General features: G+C 55.9%; 1 protein-coding gene across 3 annotated transcripts in view; it reads left to right on the top strand.

Moving 5' to 3' along the window:
- The first annotated feature begins 6,959 nt into the window (after positions 1–6,959).
- The window catches only part of ATOSB (atos homolog B), a 69,977-nt gene continuing 57,422 nt past the window's right edge, over positions 6,960–19,514 (top strand). For all 3 annotated transcript variants that reach the window (XM_065598614.1, XM_005311697.4, XM_024112312.3), the window contains exons 1-2: positions 6,960–7,074; positions 7,686–7,725. The gene's annotated coding sequence lies outside the window, so the exon portion shown is untranslated. The remainder of the gene's footprint in view (positions 7,075–7,685; positions 7,726–19,514) is intronic.

Here is a 19,514-nt window from a genome sequence, read left to right on the forward strand (position 1 = left end):
AGCTATTCTACATAGCGATCAACTCATCCACCTGCTCCCCACGGGGACATTTCTCCCGCTGGCGCTGCCCAGCTCCTCGCGTGCCCGGCTGCTCCCCTTCGGCTCCCCCTGGCCTCCTTGGCCTTGGCCTCACCAGGAAAAGAGGAGCGTTCTGATCTGGTGCTAGCTCACACAGAGAAACTGCTGGCTCCCACAAGGCAGTGTGGGCTTTTCACTTGCAGCTCAGTCCGCTAACAAGTGTTAAAGCTACCCACTGCCTCCTCTGCCCCAGGATGTCGCCTCGCCGCGTGGGAGTGCCTGGGTGAGAACACAACTCTTTTCCCAGGAGAGAAGCGCCCCCAAGTGGTCACTGAGATCAGCACCGCTGGGAAATCACAGGACGGGTGACATGAAATGAGAGAGCCCCTGCAGCGGAGACCCAGCACCGGAGCTACAGGCAAGGAGCCCAGCGCTGCCCGTGCCTGCCCAAAGCCAGCCTCGTGGAGGAGAGCAGAGGGCGGGGCAGGGCCCAGGCACCAGACCAGGAGCATGCTCCAGCCAGCTGCACTGAGTACGGGGTTCCTGTGCATTTCACCAGGGCCGGCTCTAGGCACCAGCAAAGCAAGCAGGTGCTTGGGGCAGCCCATTTCCAGGGGCGGCATTCCGGCCATCCTTTTACTTCGGGGCAGTTGTGCTCTCGGAGCTGTGTCCTTTGGATGGGGCGAGGGCGCCGCGCCCCCAGCCACAGTGGGAAGGGGAAGCCCCAGCCCTGGGATGCTGAGCTGCCAGGGTCCAGCCGCTACCTGGGGAGGAGAGGGCGAGTCCTGCCGGGGAGCCGGGGCTGTGCTGCCTTGGGCCACCCCTGATATCAGGGCTTCTCTGCACAGCCGGGCAGGGGAGGGGGGAACACCCCTGCAGGCGCTGGGAGAAGGTGACATCGCTCCCTCCGCTTCCAGCGCCGCCTGCAAGCCCCAGCCCCACCTGAGCTTGGGGGCGGCAAAAACCCTCGAGCCGGCCCTGCATTTCACTGGCGTGCTAGCATCTTGCGAGCGGGGCCAGTCGCACACCAGGGCCACGCCAACCTTCCCAGCAGTGGTGGGAATCTCCTGCTCCCCGCACACAGGCCCTGGTCACTTGAAGTGAAGGAGAATCCTCCCTACTTGTTAGCAGCAAAGGGACAATGACACATGGTCAGTTCTGATTCTTCCAGAAGATGGCAGTGTGATGTGTGCGCACACACAAATTCATTACAGTATTGATTATACAGTCTGGGAACTGTGGCTAAATCAAGTCCAATAGTCTCTTGGATTATTCCCTAAATATTTTCTGCCTGCCCTGAGAGGCCCTTACAACCATTTTATCCTATCTCCTAGAACTGGAAGGGACCTTGAAAGGTCATCAAGTCCAGCCCCCTGCCTTCACTAGCAGGACCAAGTACTGATTTTGTCCCAGATCCCTAAGTGGCCCCCTCAAGGATTGAACTCACAACCCTGGCTTTAGCGGGCCCATGCTTGAACCATTGAGCTATAGCCTCCAAGCCAAGTCTGCCAAACTGCTTGGGATCTTAATCTTGGACTCTGTCCCTCTTTTGTAAACCACTCTCTATTACAGGCAAGAGTGAGGGAAGGGGCTGCCTCCTGCCCAGCAGCACTGCCGGCTGCAGTAATGAGTGTTTGTCACAATGATGTAAAAAAAGGACAAATTGTGGGGAGGGGAATTCTGGGATTGTGGGCGGAGCTGGGCTGGAGCACGGCCCCTTTTCATTTCCCATTCTGAATCCTAATTACTCTGACTGAGACCTGGAACTTTGTTAGTCAGCTTAGATGCAAATCCCTTCATCCCGATTGGCAATTCGGCATGCTCCTTTTCCGGCTGCCCCTCCCCATCCCCATGAAATTAAATTATGCCAAATTGTCTGGAATGAAGTGATGCTAGAGAGTTACTGTAACTGCAGAGACTTGCACATTGGCTTGGTAAGCGGCTGTATTGTCTCTGGCACCGAATGTTGATCACGCCTCACCCCATATTTGCCTCTTGGGCCAATTAATCCTGCCAGTCGCCCCACGATGAAGCCAGGGGCTGCTTATTCGTGTGGTTTCAGCCCGACTGTGTCTAGGGTGACCAGATGTCCCGATTTTATAGGGACAGTCCCGATTTTGGGGTCTTTTTCTTATATGGGCTCCTATTACCCCCCACCACCTATCCCGATTTTTCACATTTGCTGTCTGGTCACCCTAGCTGTGTCAGGGTCAGTGACAGAAGCAAGGAGAGCCCATGACGTTCTGTTTCTGGGGGCGGGTCCCTGGTTGGAGGAAAGCTGTCAGCCAAAGCTTGCTGGCTAAGAATTTGAGCTCTCCAGACAGAAGCACTGTCCCTGGGCCACTATCTCAGCTGGGCAAATTGGCTCTGCTGGGACAGTGCTGGGTGCAACCACCGGCCTCATGCTCAGGGAAGAATGAAGACCAGGGAGCTGGGGACAGCGCTGGCTCTAGGGCAGAGCAGTGGGTCGGGGGCCATACTTTTCATTACAGAGGCTAGTGGCTCCTAAAGAGACCTCCTCTTTGGGCGTAGCCTCTAAAAAGTGGAGGTGTGGGGGACACTGACTTGTCCAACCCACAGGAGCGAGTGCTCACTTGTTTATCTGGTCCTGGGCTACCGAATTCAATTCTGAAATGTGAGTCGGTCACTGTGGGGCAGCAGGTCACGTCCCTGGTTTTGCTGAGTGGCCGTCTCCATGCAGCGAGGCGAGCTCCAGGAATGAACCCGGCTTGGAAGGCTTGGAAGGCTGAGGCTGTACAAAGGGTTAGAGACGGAGAGAGGAAGGGGGAGCATGAGGGAACCCAACCCCCAAAGAACAGATGACTCCTTGGGACTACAGTAAGAGGCGGTTCAAGATCTGTCACTTTCTAGCTGTGTGCCATTACATGATGGAATTGAATGGGACTCTTTTTTATTTGACTGTTTCGCATCAGATCCTACCTGTATTTTATCATCTTCTATACTCTCGTCCTTACTAGGACATAGAGAATCTCCATTAATAGATCCTTCCCTAAGGGATGTCTCTGTCCGAACCATGTGCTCCTTCGCACCTGTCGGCTTTCCCCAGCCCTTAGTTTAAAAACTGCTCAACGACCTTTTTAATGTTAAGTGCCAGCAATCTGGTTCCATTTTGGTTTAGGTGGAGCTCATCCTTCCTGGATAGGCTCTGCCTTTCCCAAAAGTTTCCCCAGTTCCTAATAAATCTAAACCCCTCCTCCCTACACCATCGTCTCATCCATGCATTGAGACCCTGCAGTTCTGTCTGTCAGGGCCGGCTTTAGGCACTGCGGGGCCCGATTCGAAAGAACTGCCGCCGAAGACAGCAGTGGGACTTCAGCAGCAGCTCTATTGGCTGCCGGTGCCTTCGGCGGCATGGCAGCGGAGGGTCCTTAGGGACGTTGTGGGGCCCAATTCGGGGAAATCGGGGGAATCGCCCTAAAACCGGCCCTGCTGTCTGTCTAACTGGCCCTGCACACGGAACTGGAAGCATTTCAGAGAATGCTACCATGGAGGCCCTGGGCTTTAATCTCTTTCCCAGCAGCCTAAATTTGGCCTCCAGAACCGCTCTCCTATCCTTCCCCATGTCATTGGTACCTACCTGTACCACGACCACCAGCTCCTCCCCAGAACTGCACATAAGTCTATCTAGATGTCTTGAGAGGCCCACAACCTTTGCACCCGGCAGGCAAGTCACCAAGCGGTTCTCCTGGTCATCACAAACCCAGCTCTCTATGTTTCTAATGATCAAATCCCCCATTACTATTTCCTGTCTCCTAATAAGTGAGGTACCCTCACTGCAAGAGGATACACAACATCGTCTGGAAAGAGAGTCCCACCTGGAATCATTTCCCTCCGCTTCAACTTGATGCTCTCCTTCTCCGAGACTCATTCTGCTCACCAGCACAGAGGCTGTCAGACTGGGGGTGGGACTGTTCTACTGTGTCCCGGAAAGTCTCGTCTGTGTACGTCTCCATCTCCCTTAGCTATTCCAGCTCTGCCACTCTGCTCTCAGGAGCCTGGACTCGGTCTCTGAGGGAGCTGAGTGCACACACAAACGGCCCCGGTCCACAAGGCAGAGAATCCTGCCTGCTGCATTGAGTGCGACAAACTGGATACCCCCACTCTGCGGCTGGACCGCTGCCTGCTTTGTTAGACTTGCAGGGGTTGGTTGGTTTGCGCTGGTGATCGCTCTTTCTGTGTGCTCTGTTTGGGAGGGTTTATTGGCCTACATTTAGAGAATGTTTATCACGTTTGTGTGGCTCTCCAACTCCCTCTTACACCCCTCACAAAGCGCTGCTGTTTGCTAGCTCCTTTGGTTGCCTACAAACTGGCTTTTTAACCCCCCTTTCTTCCAGCGTTAGCCCCGCCCCCTTGTCCAGCGACACTAAAGGGATTAGGGATCAAAGGAGGGCAGCTCAGTGGGGCTCAAACTTTTGTCCTGGTGACCCCTTTCACATTGGAAGCCTCTGACTGTGACCCCCCCTTATAAATTAAACACCCTGTTAAATATATTTAACACCATTATAAATGCCGGAGGCAAGCGGGGTTTGGGGTGGAGGCTGACAGCTCACGACCCCTCATGTAATGACCTCGCCACCCCCTGAGGGGTCCTGACCCCCAGTTTGAGAACCCCTGAGCTAGAGTCTCCTTAGGAAGCGCTCAGCCTTGTGTTCCAGGCCGCTCAGCTCGGCACACAGCCCCCCAAGCAAGCACACCACCAAACTACCAGCCAATATTGAACGATGTGCTGATTTAACGATTGAGTTGAATAAAAGAATCACCCCTTGGCACAAGAACTGTGGGCAGACCAGACCTAAGGCACAAGCGTCTATGGTTTCAGCCCTTTCTAGAGCTGCTGATCAGGTCGTCTAGGTGATCCCCTCCTACAACCCACAGCACGAGTTTCGGGAACGAGCCAGGAGGGCAGGTCCGGAGAACCGGCTGAGCGACTCCCGCCCAACCCCACCAAAAGACTCAATGAGGCCAGTCAGGGCTGTGCCGGCGGCTTCAGGACGGTTCTAACCCAGTGACGAACTCATCGGGATGGCGTCATTCACCAAACATGCCCTACCAAGGGAAGCCCTGCAGGCAACAGCCTGAAAGAGGAAACACACATTGCCCTGGCTACATCGTCCTGGAGAACCACAGTACATGGGCTGCGGGAGCAGCTGTCCCTCTTTAAGGAATGACTCTTTCTGTCCCAAGCAGCTATCTGCTCCCTGCGTGTCTGTAGCTTAGATCAAATCTGTGGATGGCACCAGAATCAGAATGGAAGCAACCAAGCCACAGGGGAATGCCAAAGTGCCGGATGACCTGGGACGCTCAGCACAGTGAGGACCACAGGCAGCTGAGGGGTACTCTGCTAATTACAGTGTGCTCAGGAAGAGGGAACAAACAGCCCAGAAACAAAGCCAGGAGATGTAACTCCGCAGTCACACCCATCCCATTAAAATGGGCTTTTACAGCCAGTCTCCTTAATCCTGTCCAAAAACATGTTTTTAAAAAAGTCACTTAGCAACCTTAGCTGACAACAGCTTACTCACCCACTACATCACCACGAAACCCAAGCATTTAGAAGCATAGAAATGAATAACTACAGATGTCACAAACCTTACACTGCCCACCCAGTAAACATGAACATATCATCCCTATCCAGAACAAAGAAATACATATTTCACCACAGCACAATATCCTTAACTCTGACCCACTGCGAAGGTTTTTAGGGCACTTTTGCTATTCTGATTTTGGTATCTAAATCTTTCCTTTTAAGGAGCAGTATTAAGTGCTAAAAATATTTATCCTACAGCAGAGATCCCAATGAGGGAATCAAGGCTCCATTTTTCTAGTTGCTCTATGAACATGCAGGACAGAGATAGCATCAGTTGCATTTATCATTTGACAGGAGCAATTCTGAGAAAGTTCTTGTTGGGGGCAGTGGGGGGAGGGATTGCAGGGGGCTGGGGAAAGGGGAGGGATTGCAGGGGGGCTGGGGAAAGGGGAGGGGTGGTCGGGGCAGTGGGGGGGAGGGGTTGCGGGGGGGCTGGGGAAATGGGAGGGGAGGTCGGGGGACAGAGGGGGAGGGGCAGTGGGGAGGCTGTGGAAAAGGGGGGGGCGATCGGGGCACTGGGGGAGGGGCTGCGGGGGGGCTGGGGAAAGGGGAGGGGGAGGGGAGGTCGGGGGACAGAGGGGGAGGGGCAGTGGGGGGGGCTGGGGAAAGGGGAGGGGGAGGGGCGGTCGGGGGACAGAGGGGGAGGGGCAGTGGGGGGGCTGAGGAAAGGGGGAGGGGGAGGGGAGGTCGGGGGACAGAGGGGGAGGGGCAGTGGGGGGGCTGGGGAAAGGGGAGGGGAGGTCGGGGGACAGAGGGGGAGGGGTTGCGGGGGAGCTGGGGAAAGGGGAGGGGGAGAGGAGGGGAGGGGGGAATAGTGGGGGGAGGGGTTGCGGGGGAGCTGGGGAAAGGGGAGGGGGAGGGGAGGTCGGGGGACAGAGGGGGAGGGGCAGTGGGGGCTGGGGAAAGGGGAGGGGGAGGGGCGGTCGGGGGACAGAGGGGGAGGGGCAGTGGGGGGGCTGGGGAAAGGGGAGGGGGAGGGGCGGTCGGGGGACAGAGGGGGGGCTGGGGAGGGGCGGTCGGGGGACAGAGGGGGAGGGGCAGTGGGGGGCAGGGGAGGGGGAGGGGGGGCGGGGCACACGTTGAAGGTCGGGGTTCGCTCCCGTCTCCTCGGCTCTCGGGCCCTGGACCCGCCCCTTAGGCCTCCCACCAATGAGGAGCCGCTTCTCCCTGGGCCCGCCCCTTCCCCGCTGTCATCACAGAACCGCACGTGGAGGAGGCGGGGCGGGGGCCGGGCTCAGACGTGCACGTCACCACCCTGCGCCTTGCCATTGGTTGTGCGGCCGTGTTGTCTCCGCGCCCGGCCCATGCAGCGTCCAAATCGCCAATCAGCGAGAGGGGGCGGGGTCAGGGGCGGGGCCTGAGACTAGACCCGGAAGCGGCGGAGGGAGCGTCTCGGCGGCCGTCGGTCGTCGGCGTCGGGGCATTGGGCGCCGCGGAGCCGGGAGTCGGTGGGTCCCGAGAGAGGGGCCGGGCCGAAGGAGAGACGCGGGGGGCTGGGTGGTCTGGGGTGAGCCCCCGCTGGGGGGGGGTAATGGGGGGAACCCCGCTGGGGGGGGGGGGTAATGGGGCTGGGGGGAGCCCCCGCTGGGGGGGGGTAATGGGGCTGGGGGGAATGGGGGGAACCCCGCTGGGGGGGGAATGGGGGGAACCCCGCTGGGGGGAGGAAAAGGGGGTGCTGGGAATAATCCTTGCGGGGAATAACCCCCAGGATGCAGAGGGATCTGGGATAACCCGCAGCGGTACCTCAGAATGGAGGAGTTTGGGGATCTGCCGAATCAGATTTCGAGGGGTGAACCCCAAAATCAGGTGGCGATGGGGAGCACCTAGCTATAATCTGAAGGCGAGGAGTTAATGCCCTGTATTGTCTTCCTGCCCCCACATTAATTTCCTGAGATTACGGCAGGGCTGGGGATGGAGTCGGGGAGCAGTGCGTGAACCCCAGTCATGGGAGAGTGACGCACTTTCAGGAGGGATTTTGGGGTGAGGCGAGAATGGAGGCAATGGTGAGAGGAGAAGGCTTGTAGCTGCTATGCAGACTAGTGTTGCTTTTCTTTCGCAGGGTTTTGTTTTGATCTGATTCCCTTGAGCGGAGGCTGCAGGTAAGAACTGGATTTGACTTGAAATGAGCTGTGCTGTTTCCAGGCCTTGCTAATCAGGTTATGTCCGCGCTGTTGCTGTTGAAGTTATCTGGTTCATGCACTTCAGCACTGGGAATGGGACATGGGGCCTTTCACCTCAAGGTCACAAGTTCAAACTCAGCTTGGCTTGGTAGTGACTGAAGACTGTCACCATCCGATAGGGTGCCCAGATAGCAAGTGTGAAAAATTGGGGGGGAGGGGTAATAGGGTCCTATATACAACAAAAGTCCCTAATAATTGGGATGGTCCTGGTAAAATCAGGACATCTGGTCACCCTACCTTCTGAGGACTGACTGGATCCAAGACAGAAATCTGTCCCTTCTTGACTGTCTCCGCAGAGGGCTGAGGTATTAATGGGCTCCGTGGGCCGAACCCACCCTAGAAGTGGACTCTCCAGAGCAGAGTTAAGACACATTGAGAAGGAAGGGGGGCGCTTGCCATGCTGCTGCCTGGGATGCACCTACCATGCAGAGAAATCACATCTTTCAGTCTCCAAGGCTATTAAGCCAGCACTTTTACCCTTGTAAATTACTGTGTGCGTGCAGCGTGTGGGTGCCTGGCAGCCTGCCCTGCTGCCGACCGCCTCCCGCCCCAGTGACTGGAATCCTAGAAACTGGGGGCCAGACTCTTTAATGCTCTTTAGGTGCCTAATGGTGCAGATAAGTGCTTAGTGGGATTTTCAGAAGTGCCTAAGCAGGTGAGGTGTCTAACGCCTATAGAAATCAATGGGCATTCGCTACATAGGTGCTGTTGAAAATGCCTTTAAGAACGTTTTACAATTCCTGTTGCCCACTATTGGAGACTTTCATTTTGCCCATGAGGTCTGTGCTTCAAGAACTGGAAGTACAGAGTTCTGCCCCTTGTGGTGTGACGGGTGGTAATGCCCGTAGGTGGGAGGCCATGGCTTTCGCACAATTACCCTCTGTCAGGAACAATAAAACTGGGAGGGAGCGAGGAACATGTCTGCCTCAGTGGAGAGCCCACAGTGTGTTGTCAAGAAGTACTGTGCTGTTTATTTATTTAAAATACAACTCTGAAGCCCAACCCATGCCTGTTGAAAACCCCAACGTCGCCAAAGGTCTGCCCAGTAATGACTTCATCCCAGCCTTAGCATAGAGTGGGGAGGAGGTGGGCTTTGCAGCCTTCTTGCAATGTTAACGCATCTGAGCTTGGCAGACCGTGGTGGGGAGCGAGTTCAAAACTTGAGGATGCCATCCTTTGGCTGAGCCAGTAAACAAAGTGGCTGTGGTCCTGGGATGGCCTGGAGAGAGTTTCCTGTCTAGTAAAGCGTCTACTGGCTGGGGCTGGATGGGAGCCGTGTGCCTGCACGGCTCCCGAGTCTAATGTGTTGCATTATAAAGCCCTCTGGGATTTGGATGATGAAGTTTGCTCACAAACCCTTATTTTCTTGTTGTTTAGCTTCAGTTCACTGAATAGCAGTAAATCAGGGGTGATTCTAGCCCATGTCTTGTATGAGGTCCACAGAGCTCTACTGGAGACTACATGTCCCAGCATGTAATACTCCATTTTCATATCTGAGCTGCCTAGCTTACCCCATTGCATGCTGGGATCTGTAGTCTCTTGGAAACCCACAGTCCACATTGCAGTAAGGGCAGCCACAGTCTGTATATTGTGGCTGTCCTTCGTTCAGGAACTGGATAGGCAGAGCACTCCACTTTATCTGCAGGCACCGTGTCTGTTCAAAAGTCTAGATCTTGCTGGCCTTGCATCAGACTGTGGTGGCCCATGATAAGCATCATCCAGTCACCACAAGGTCTCGGACAAAGGAGCAAAAGGAGCTGCTCCTGCTCCCTGACTCTCTCCTCGCTGGCTTCCTGCTAGGATCCTGTCTGTTTTCATGCCTGGACTCTCCTGGCTCAGAGGGCTGCACAGATATGTTTGTGTAGCTATGGTGTGCACAGGATCTGGGGAGCTGTCTCTCTGGGTCTGGCTGTTCTAATGTCTCCTGGGAGCTAGCTGCTCTCTAGAGCAGTGGTTCTTAAACTTTTGTACTGGTGACCCCGTTCACACAGCAAACCTCTGAATGCAACCCCCCCCCCCCTTGTAAATTACATTATATTTAACACTATTCTAAATTCTGGAGCCAAAGTGGAGTTTGGGGTGGAGGCTGACAGCTGGTGACTCCCCCATGTAATAACTTTGCGACCCCCTGAGGGGTCGCGACCCCCAGTTTGAGAACCCCTGGGCTAGAGCCTGTGCTGCAGGGAGCCGTGGCAAGAGTTCCTTGGCTGAAGCTCCAGGTTCCTTCAACATGCAGGGCAGCGCCATAGATGCGTTTCAGCTTTGTCACTGAGTCAGCTTGTTTCCCGTCCCCTCTGGGGAGAGTTTCCTTTTCCTCTGTCATTGGAGCATTGCTCTAAGGCAGCGTTTCTCAAACTGGGGTCTGCGAGGGTACTCCAGGGGGTCTGCCGGCCTCACTTCAGTTCCTCTCCTCCCTCCCAGCGCCTCCTGCAGGCCAGGGAACAGCTGCTCAGTGGTGTACAGGAGGTGCTGGGGAGTGGGGGAGGAGCGGGGATGGGGTGTGCTTGGGGGAGGGGGCGGAATGAAGCAGGGAAGGGGCAGGGAGGGGCCTGGGGCTGAGTGGGGGGGCTTGGAGGTCTACAAAAAATTTTACATCAAAATGGGGGTCCTCATAGGGTGACCAGATGTCCCGATTTTATAGGGACAGTCCTGATTTTGGGAGCTTTTTCTTGTATAGGCTCCTATTACCCCCCCTTCCCCATCCCGATTTTTCACACTTGCTGTCTGGGTCCTCCGGTTGCTAACGTTTGAGAACTGTTGCTCTAAGGAAAGCCAGGAGGCTGGAGGATGACACAGTATTGAGACACTGGCTTTTCCAGCTGGTGGTCAGAAATCTGCTCTGGGTTCTGCTGTGTGAGCTGTGACTTCCTCAGCTCCAGGGCGGCTGGAACAGCTTGTATAGTTGGGGTGCTGAGAGCCATGGCACCAAACTGTAAACCCTGCGTATGATGGAAACCACGTCAAGCCAACACTCCTCGTTCTAGCACTTCTGCTCAGCTCTGTCGGCTTGTCAGCAAACCGGGAAGAGGAACGGTCTGTACTCGATGACTGATCTGCCTCCTCGCTTGTGGTCAGTTAGGAAGGAGTGGTGGTAGTAGCTTTGCCTGTGCCCTTCCCCCATTTCCAGGCCGTGTGAGGCCAACCAGACCCTCCCCCTGTTCCGTAAGAGCCCCTTGCGTTCTTCCTGTTCTCGCCCCGGCTCCTGGAGTCTTCGGATGATATCACTGTTCGCTGCTCATTTCCTTCCTTACCCTCATGTAGCCACTTCTGCTTCATTCCCAGCATTCTCTCTGCCCTGCACTTATTGTACAGCCCTCCCGGCCCCACTCCTTTCCCGAGCTGGCAGGTTGCTCCGGAATCTCAGACGTTGGGTCAAGTGGATGTTTTCCCCTCACTGTAGAAGGGAAGCCAATGCTCCTCGCCTCCAAACCCTTCTTCAGCTACCAGCTAAGCTTCACTTAGGCCTTCACTTGTCCTCAATGCTGGGCGGATCTCTGGGAAGATGAGCTGTGCTGAGATCACTTGCCCAAGGTCTCTATAGTCCTCCCGTGGCTCTCCCTATATTGTTAGAATCGGTGGATATTATTTGTATTTCTGTGGCACCCCGGAGCCCTAGCTGTGGACGGGAGCCCTGTCGTAGCAGGTTCCTGCCTCGAAGAACTTACAATCCAAGTGTAAGATGATAGATGGATAGACAGGGGAGTATGAAGAAGCACCGAGACCATAGTGGTCAGGCGATGGTCTCAGCACACCAGCAGCCTAACCATTGCCAGGTTGTTTGTAGGCATCCTAGCAAAGGAGAGTTTGAAGGAAGATAAAGAAGCAGCTTTGTGGATGTTTACAGAGAGCTCCTCCGAAGCATGAGGGACAGCAAAGGAGAAAGCACGAAGGTGCTTGTTGGAAAACTTAATAAGTGGAGGATGGAAGCTGACATCATTGACCAGTAAAAGGGGGGATATGACCAGGAGAGGAATTCTACTTAATTCCTTACTACCTTGGGTCATGTCTGAATTTCTCACCCCCATGCTAGACAATAGGCTGCTTGGGTCCCCTTGTCCTAGGTCCCCCAGTCTCCTACCCTTACTGCTATCCATGCTGCCTGGCAGTTCTACTTCCTGGACCCCTCCTTCTAGATTGTCTCTTACCCTCCAGCTGTTTTGCGTGGGCTGGGTCTCTCTCTTTTCCCACTTTGCTTGTGCTAAGAGCAGGGGAACTGCTGTAGGCTTCTGAGGGTTCCTGGGGAAGTACCTTGCAGCCTGGGGCCTGACAGAGTTTGGGCATTGCTGCAGACCCGGTGTTTCTTAGAGGTATCCAGGGGCGAAGACTCCTTGCAAGTTTTTCTCCTTCCTAGCCTCCATTCACCTTGCCTGTCCTGTGATCTGCTTTCAGTCAATAATTCCCTTGTTTCTTTCCGCTTCTTCAGCTGGTTTTGAGTCCCCAGAACGGAAATCAGCTGGGCTCACACGCCCTGCATTTCACAGGCTTCTGTCATCTCTGTCCTATGGCCTGCAGCTAGACCAGCTTGGGCTGTGGCCTTGGGAGGGCTCCAACACTAAGCTGGGTCACGATGGGCCAATACTCGGATGGGAGGCCTCCAAAGAAAACCCAGGTGCTGCAGGAAGGGGTGTTAGCAACGTGGCGGGCTGTGCTCCTGGGTAGTGACCTGACCTCCCAGGCCTGCTGTTAGGTGTGATGGAAACCCCAGCAATCACTGCACTTTATCCAAGAGCTGAGGCGTTAACCCTGATGTTCTGGCCAAATTCCAGCTGGGCTCATTGTATTCTTTCGGTGTAACATCTCCCTGTTGGAGAGGGGCTTCTCCTGGATGTGGGTGGCTGCACTTGGCTGGTGTCTGAAGCGATTCTCTTTACTGGTGTGGGGAGGCTTAAAGCAGCTTGAGCTCCCTGGAGGGAAGGCCCCTCGGCGGGCAGAGGATTGATCAAGTGAAGGCCCTTGTCTCGCTGCCAGGGGGCATGCTGCACGTCGCAGGTGTCGCTTGCTGTGACACGGCAGCGGGTTTGGTGCCAGGCAGAGCGCAGACTGGTGCTGGGGCACCAGGTGTGAGGCAGAGAACCCCTGCCAGCTGTTCAGGTGCTGGTGGCTTTAAACAAAGCCTCACTGGATGCCTCCAGTGTGTGACTTGCTCCTCAGGGGCCAGGCGTGTAGCGAGGAGTAGGCGAGATTGGGGCACTTCTGCCGCCTAGTAGAAAGGCAAGAGATACGCCTGTGCTCTCCAGAGGGCTGGGAATGCACTAGGCTCCGTAGCCTGTGCTGCCTTGCCCAGGACCATCGCCCTGAGCTATTGAGATGAGCCATCTGAAATGACAGGACTGAGGGTGCCTGTGCAGCAGAGGCATGTCCAGCACCGAAGGCCAGTCTGGGGAGGAGGGATGGTAACATGAGCTGCTGATGTTCACTAGCTTTCACTTGTGTGTCTGGCCGGGGAACCCCAGTGGTGGGTCTGCCTAGACTTTGAGTCCCTCGGGGAGCTGTGTGGGCTCCTGCAGAAAGCAAGCCCCTGGCAGGCTATACTTGCAGCACTGGGAGCCAGAGCACCTCAAGGAGATCATGAGGATGGTACTGGCAGGCTCCGTGGGGCTATTATTTGGCTGTTGCAGGGCTGGGTCTGACTGCTGATAGGAGGGGATTTTCCTTAGTTTTTGCAGGCTAATGCTCCCTTTTTCAGACCCTGCCCATTCCAGTTGTTTGATTAGGAAGGTTGCTCCCCACGATGGGGCTCTGTATAATTCTGTCTGGGCACTGTGTTCCTGTGATTTGATTTAATGGGGGTAGTCCGCTGGGGCCTGAGTTAGTTCTGTGTCCTCGTCTGCACTTGCAGCTAAACCACATACAGCTGCACCCGTTGCTGACACCTGTTGTAGTGTAGACAAGAACTCGTGTACACTGGTGTAACTCCATTAACTTCAGTGAAGTCACTCCTGACTCTCAGCAGTGCAAGGAAAGGAAAACGAAGTCCAATATGTAGAAAGTCCTTTCCTACCACCGAAATGCAGCCACCTCTTGTGCGAAACGTGGTAGCTGATGAACAGCTCACAGCAACTCTCCATGAGTGTAGGATGAGAAATGAAGGAGAATCCTGTATCCAACTGAAGTTGCAATGGGAATGTGGGGTGGTGACATGGAATGATGTGAGATGGAATTTTAGCCAGGACAGCAGGATTAATACCCCAGCATTTTACAGAAAATGCCGTGAGCTCTTCAGTGAGTCTGTGTGGCTGGGGCCCCTTTGTTCTTGCACTCCTCCATTCTGCTTCAGGGCACGAGCCAACCACTGACGGCCTGTGATTACCCCATGGGCAGGTTATTCCATATTTGTCCATTATGTGCATCTCCTCTGTGCATATGCCTCCCCGGAGCCCCAGCACAGCAGGTGTTTGCGGTGCTGGAACCTCTTCCAAGCACTCACAGCTGGAGGTGCAGGTCTGTTCTTCCAGCCCACTCTGGCCCTTGGGCCAAGGGTAGAAACAGCCCCCCACCCCCCGTAACTGTCCCCAGTTCCTCTTTCTCCACCAGAGCTAAACCAAATGGTCTGGGAGCCTTTTCTCACTTGACCTTGGTGCATGGTTGACCACCCCTCCCCCCCAATACTTGTGCGTAGCTCTGTGCAAGTGTTTTCTTGTCTGCCACTGAAGCTGTCCGTGGTGATTGCTAAGGTTTCCTGCACTGGGGTTCCTGTCAGGGAGCCTGCAGAGCCTTGTGCCTTGAGTTTGGTGCTCAGCAAACACCTGGGAAGGGTCCTTTGAGCTCTTGGGATCTTGCTGTCTTTTGCACTGCTCCCTGAAAGTCTCCTGCCCGGTGGTGTTCACCTCAGCTGGGGGAGGGCTTCCCAGTTGCAGCTCTGCTGGCCAGGTGGCTGTGGGCTGCCCTTCATCCAGGGAAAGCGGTGCTGAATCCTCACCCTAAGTTCCTGAGTAAGGCAGTCTCAGGTTTCCATTTGAGCCAGTCGTCCTCTACTTGCATTTCTCTGAGGCTTCATAGTTCCCCTGGGAGGTCAGGCTCTGTGCTCTGGGTGTACACGTGCAGCCAGGTTAGTGTTATCAGGACAGAACTAAGCCTTTCAGGAAGTGTAACAGGCCTTTTATGGCCCCTGGTGAAAAACCCAACCGTTAGGCTCTCGCTGCTCAGAACTCGTCTGAACGGATTAGGGAGTCCATCCGATCACGTGTGGTACAAATTCCCCAGAGTCCTCATGCCAAGATGTCCTGGGCTCCCTCCGCAGGGACACAGCAGTGTCCACGCTGTGCCTGGATCTGAGATCTGCAGGCCTGCCACATGGGGCTCAGGCCACACCTTTACAGGCCCCCCTCTCTTGACCCCACAGCCAGAGCAGTGCTGGGCTTGGGAGGGCAGTGCTGGTGGCCGACTGAGCTCCTTGGCCTGCTTCCTTGGGAGGCCCCTGCTGGCTGATCTTCTGTGGTGGGGCTCGCGGGAGGCTGCTCACAAGGGAGGAAAGGGGCTGAATTGCCTCCTGTGCTCTGGATACGTTGCCGCTGCAGAGCCATGCTGATCTCACTGCCCCCGCCCCCCACACCCACTTCAGGTGCGCTTTGGAGGCAGAAGGGAACTGGGGGTCGCTGGTGGGAGTGGGGCTTCTTTATATCCTTGACCTGGGGGCGGGAAGGGTTTGAAGGACAGGCCTGCATGCCCAATTGTTGGAGTGAGAAAGTGGCCACGACTCCGAAAGGGGGACACGGGAGAGGCCCCGTGTTCAGGGAGGAGGAGCTAGGAGAGGTGAGTAACCCCTTTTTTCTTGCATCTGCCATCTGCTAGGCAGGCCATGATCAGAGACAGGCGGGTGGGCTCTGGCAGCTCCGATGGAACCATGCTCTAATGGGAGGATTCTGTGGGGAAGGGTCTGGGATTGGCTAAACTCTGCCCAGCGTGGGATGTGTGTAGGGTTGCCAGGTGTCCGGTTTTTGACTGGGACACCCAATCAAAAACGGAGCCTGGCTGCTCTGGTCAGCACTGCTGATCGGGCCGTTTAAAGTCCAGTCAGCAGCGCAGAGGGGCTAACGCAGGCTCCCTGCCTTCTGTGGCTCTGCGTAGCTCCTGGAAGCAGCGGTGTGTCCCCCATCCAGCTCCTAGGTGTGGGGGCAACCAGGGGGCTCCGCATGCTGCCCCTGCCCCAAGTGCCAGCTCCCATTGGGCGGGAACCACAGCCAATGGGAGCTGCAGGGGCGGCGCCTATGCACGGGGCAGAGCGCAGAGCCGCCTGGCCGTGCCTCCACAGAGGAGCTGGAGTGGGGACATGCCACTGCTTCCGGGAACTGTTTGAGGTAAGCGCCGCCTGGAGTCTGAACCCCTGAGCCTACTGTGCCCCAACCCCCTGCCCAAGCCCTGATCCCCCTCCCATCCTCCAAACCCCTCAATCCCAGCCTGAAGCACCCTCCTGCACCCTCCTTTCTGGTCCCACCCCAGAACCCTCATTCCCAGCCCAGAGTCCACACTCCCTACTGCACCCCAACCCCCTGCTTCTGCCTGGAGCCCCCTCCCATACTCCGAACCCCTCAGCTTCACCCCCGCAGTCCGGAGCCCCTTCCTGCATCCCAATCCCTTGAGCCAGCCTGGTGAAAATGGGTGAGTGAGTGAGGGTGGGGAGAGTGAGCAATGGAGGGTTGGGGGGGATGGAGTGAGCTGGGGCAGGGCCTTGCAGAGGGGGTAGGGGCGGGGCAAAGGTGTTTGGTTTTGTGTGAATAGAAAGTTGGCAACCCTAGGTGTGTGATTCACTGCTGCGTGCTCATAGCAGTGAGGGGTGGAGGAGCCGGGACAGGGCTGGTCCCTATAGCATACCTGGGAGCATTTTGCCCAGTCTAGTTTGAATGGCCTGGTGCTGGCCCCGGGATCTCTCTGATGTCTCTGGCAGTGCACCATGGCACAATTCTGGAGCACAGCACGCTTCATATCCTTCCCAGAGGAGCAGGGATTACGCTCTCTGGCCATTGGTGCCCAGCGACAGAGGTGTCCAGTTCATGTTTGCACATGCTGGATGGCTCAGGTGGGGGCTGGAGGGAGAGGCGACCCCCCCCCACCCCCCGCCTAGACCTGCTGCCACACTCCAGAAACAGTCACTGAATTTTAACTGTAGCTGTTCTACCCCCTGCATCATCCTGTCTTTGTCTCTCTGTTCCCAGCACTGCTGCTTGTTGGGCATTCGATGCTCTGCTCTGGGATCTGCGTGCCTTCTCCCGCCCAGTTCAGACAGTCTGGGATTCTGCACCTCCCTCTCCCCAACTCCCACCTTCCAAAAAGAAAAGAATGATTCTCCCTAGCGGAGTGCTCCAAGCCCCATGGCAGCTAAGGACCATGCACACTTCCTGAGCTGTCTGATATGGGACAGTTCAGAGTGGCCCATTGGCCTGCCATTGCAATGTGTGTGACTGACCAGCCCTCTCGATTTGGTGCTAGTACACTCCTGTCTGTTGTAGGTAGGGTGACCAGACAGCAAGTGTGAAAAATCGGGATGGGGGTTGGGAGTAATAGGAGCCTATATAAGACCCCAAAATCAGGTGTGTCCCTATAAAATCGGGACATCTGGTCACCCTAATCGTAGGGCTTTAGGCTGCTACGGGACATGAGCATCTGGCTCAGTCTCTTCAGATCCTGTCGTCACACCGTCTGTCCTTGTACTCGGTCCCTCCAGCACAGATGTGAATACCTGCTGGCTGCCTTGGGCCCTTTGCCCTGGGGAGGTCTGGGGAGAGGGGAGGTGTTGGTAAGAAATCCCCCCCCCTCCCCTCCCACACACACACTCTTCCCATCTGCATGCCGCTGACATGGGCACAGGCAGCCTGCACTCTGCTTTCCATTCGTGTTCCCTCCAGGTCCGCTCCACCCGTGGTGGCAGTGCCGCCTTAGACAGGGCACTAGTGTTTTGGTCACCCTGTTGTTGAACTCTGCTTGGGGCAGGTCTAGATAACACAGCGGTTAAAATGCGGGCGGCCACTGGTGCCTTGTCTGCGGGAGGGCTCCCGTGCAGGGGCCCGCAAGGGTGCTAGTACCAGGCAGGAAATAGAAAAGAAACGTCTCAGGGCAGAGGGGAGAGTCTCCCCTTGATCGGTACGGGATGCACACAGACCCCAGCACACCAAGCTGGGAATATCCCCAGGGCTCCACTGTCTGTGGTCTGGGCAGTAATGGCCGTCAGCCATTTCAACCCAGGATTTACCATATTGGATCCAGTTCATTGGCAAGATCTGCTCTCTTGCTGCCACCCTGCATGACATACCCCTGTACCTGCCATCCAGGGGTGCTGAGAGCTATTGGACCAAACTGCAAACCCTGTCTGTGATGGAAACCACGTCAAGCCAGGGAGGCAGCAGCACCTCTAGTCCCACACCTAGACTGCCATCGCTTTGTGTGGGCAGACTGAGCATCAAGGACCCTGGCCTTGGGAGTGCTTACACAGTTGGATCCTTGGGCAGGGGACCATTTGCTGGGGCTAATTTTAGGCCTCCGAGCCTTGACAGTGTCCCTCTAATTCCCACTTGAATACAAACCTGGGGCGCCTGGATCAGAGTTGTACACCAGGGATCCTCTGGATCTTGGCTTGTAGCCGTTACAGAGAAACGTCATAGTCCTGGGATTTGGAGTAGAACTTTGATTTCTGACTTACACGTTTGTCCCTGGACCTGCTGTTTGGGCCAAAACTGACTCCGTATTAAAGTGTGGGATGCCCCATGGGTCTGCCTGCCACCCCCCTCTTTCCTGCTTTCTGATTGCCCCGTACGACAGCCCCCACTTGTAATGCTCACACCGTGGGAATCGGGAGGGACATAAACCCAAATTGTCCCACGCAGGATGTTAGGCCAGCCCTCTCCCAAAGGAGCTGGGGAGCGCAGCCCTGTGTGTTAGCACCCACTCGAGTGCAGCATCCCCGGTGCATGAGGAACGGCACTGTTCAGCGCAGGACTACTGTGTTCACAGGCAGAGCGTGCAGCCCTGGGGTGCTGAGACAGATGAGATTTAATACCCGCAGCCCAGAGAGATGGGAACAAAGCTCTGACCTTTTCTGTGTCCCTGAATGGCCTCTTGGCATGTGGAGCCGACACCCTCCAGTCATGGGGCAGGCTGGAATCAGATTGACATCTGAGCTGAACTCATCTGGACACCCCAGCCCCCCAGTGTGGGTGTCAATCTTCTGATGGTCCAGGTTTCTTTCTGTTTGCCCAAGGTGTTCTGTCCTGCAGCCCTCCTTCCCCGCCCTCCCCCCCCTGCTGCTTTTCAGGGGCACTGGCTCTGAACCAGACTCTGGAGCTGGGCAGCCCCGAACTTCACAAACGTCTGCAGTCAGGCCCGTCCTTATTTTTAGCCCCTTTTAAAGCCTGGTTGATGGTGTTCCAAGGAGGTCACGTGACCTGCCTGAGGTCAGTGGCTCATCCTGGAGCAGGACCCAGGTTTCCCAAGCCTCAGCTGTAACCATGAAGCCTTTGTAATGGGGTCAAGAGTTTGTGACTCATGTGAGCAGGTGGGAGGGGCAGTGGGAGCGAGGCTGTCTAATGAATTGTTAAGCTTGTTTGTCAATGATGTCCATAGCAACATTAGCGAGTGCTACACAGTATGTTCTTTGCCCTCCCCTAGCCTCTCCCATCTGTATGATAGTTCTGTGGGTAGGAGTCTCTTTACCCACCACTGATATGCAGCTACCTCTGGGGTGGAAGGTAGCAGCTGTGTAACAGCACACAGCAGTG

Source organism: Chrysemys picta, chromosome 6 (assembly GCF_011386835.1).
Source record: "Chrysemys picta bellii isolate R12L10 chromosome 6, ASM1138683v2, whole genome shotgun sequence".
NCBI lineage: Eukaryota > Metazoa > Chordata > Testudines > Emydidae > Chrysemys > Chrysemys picta.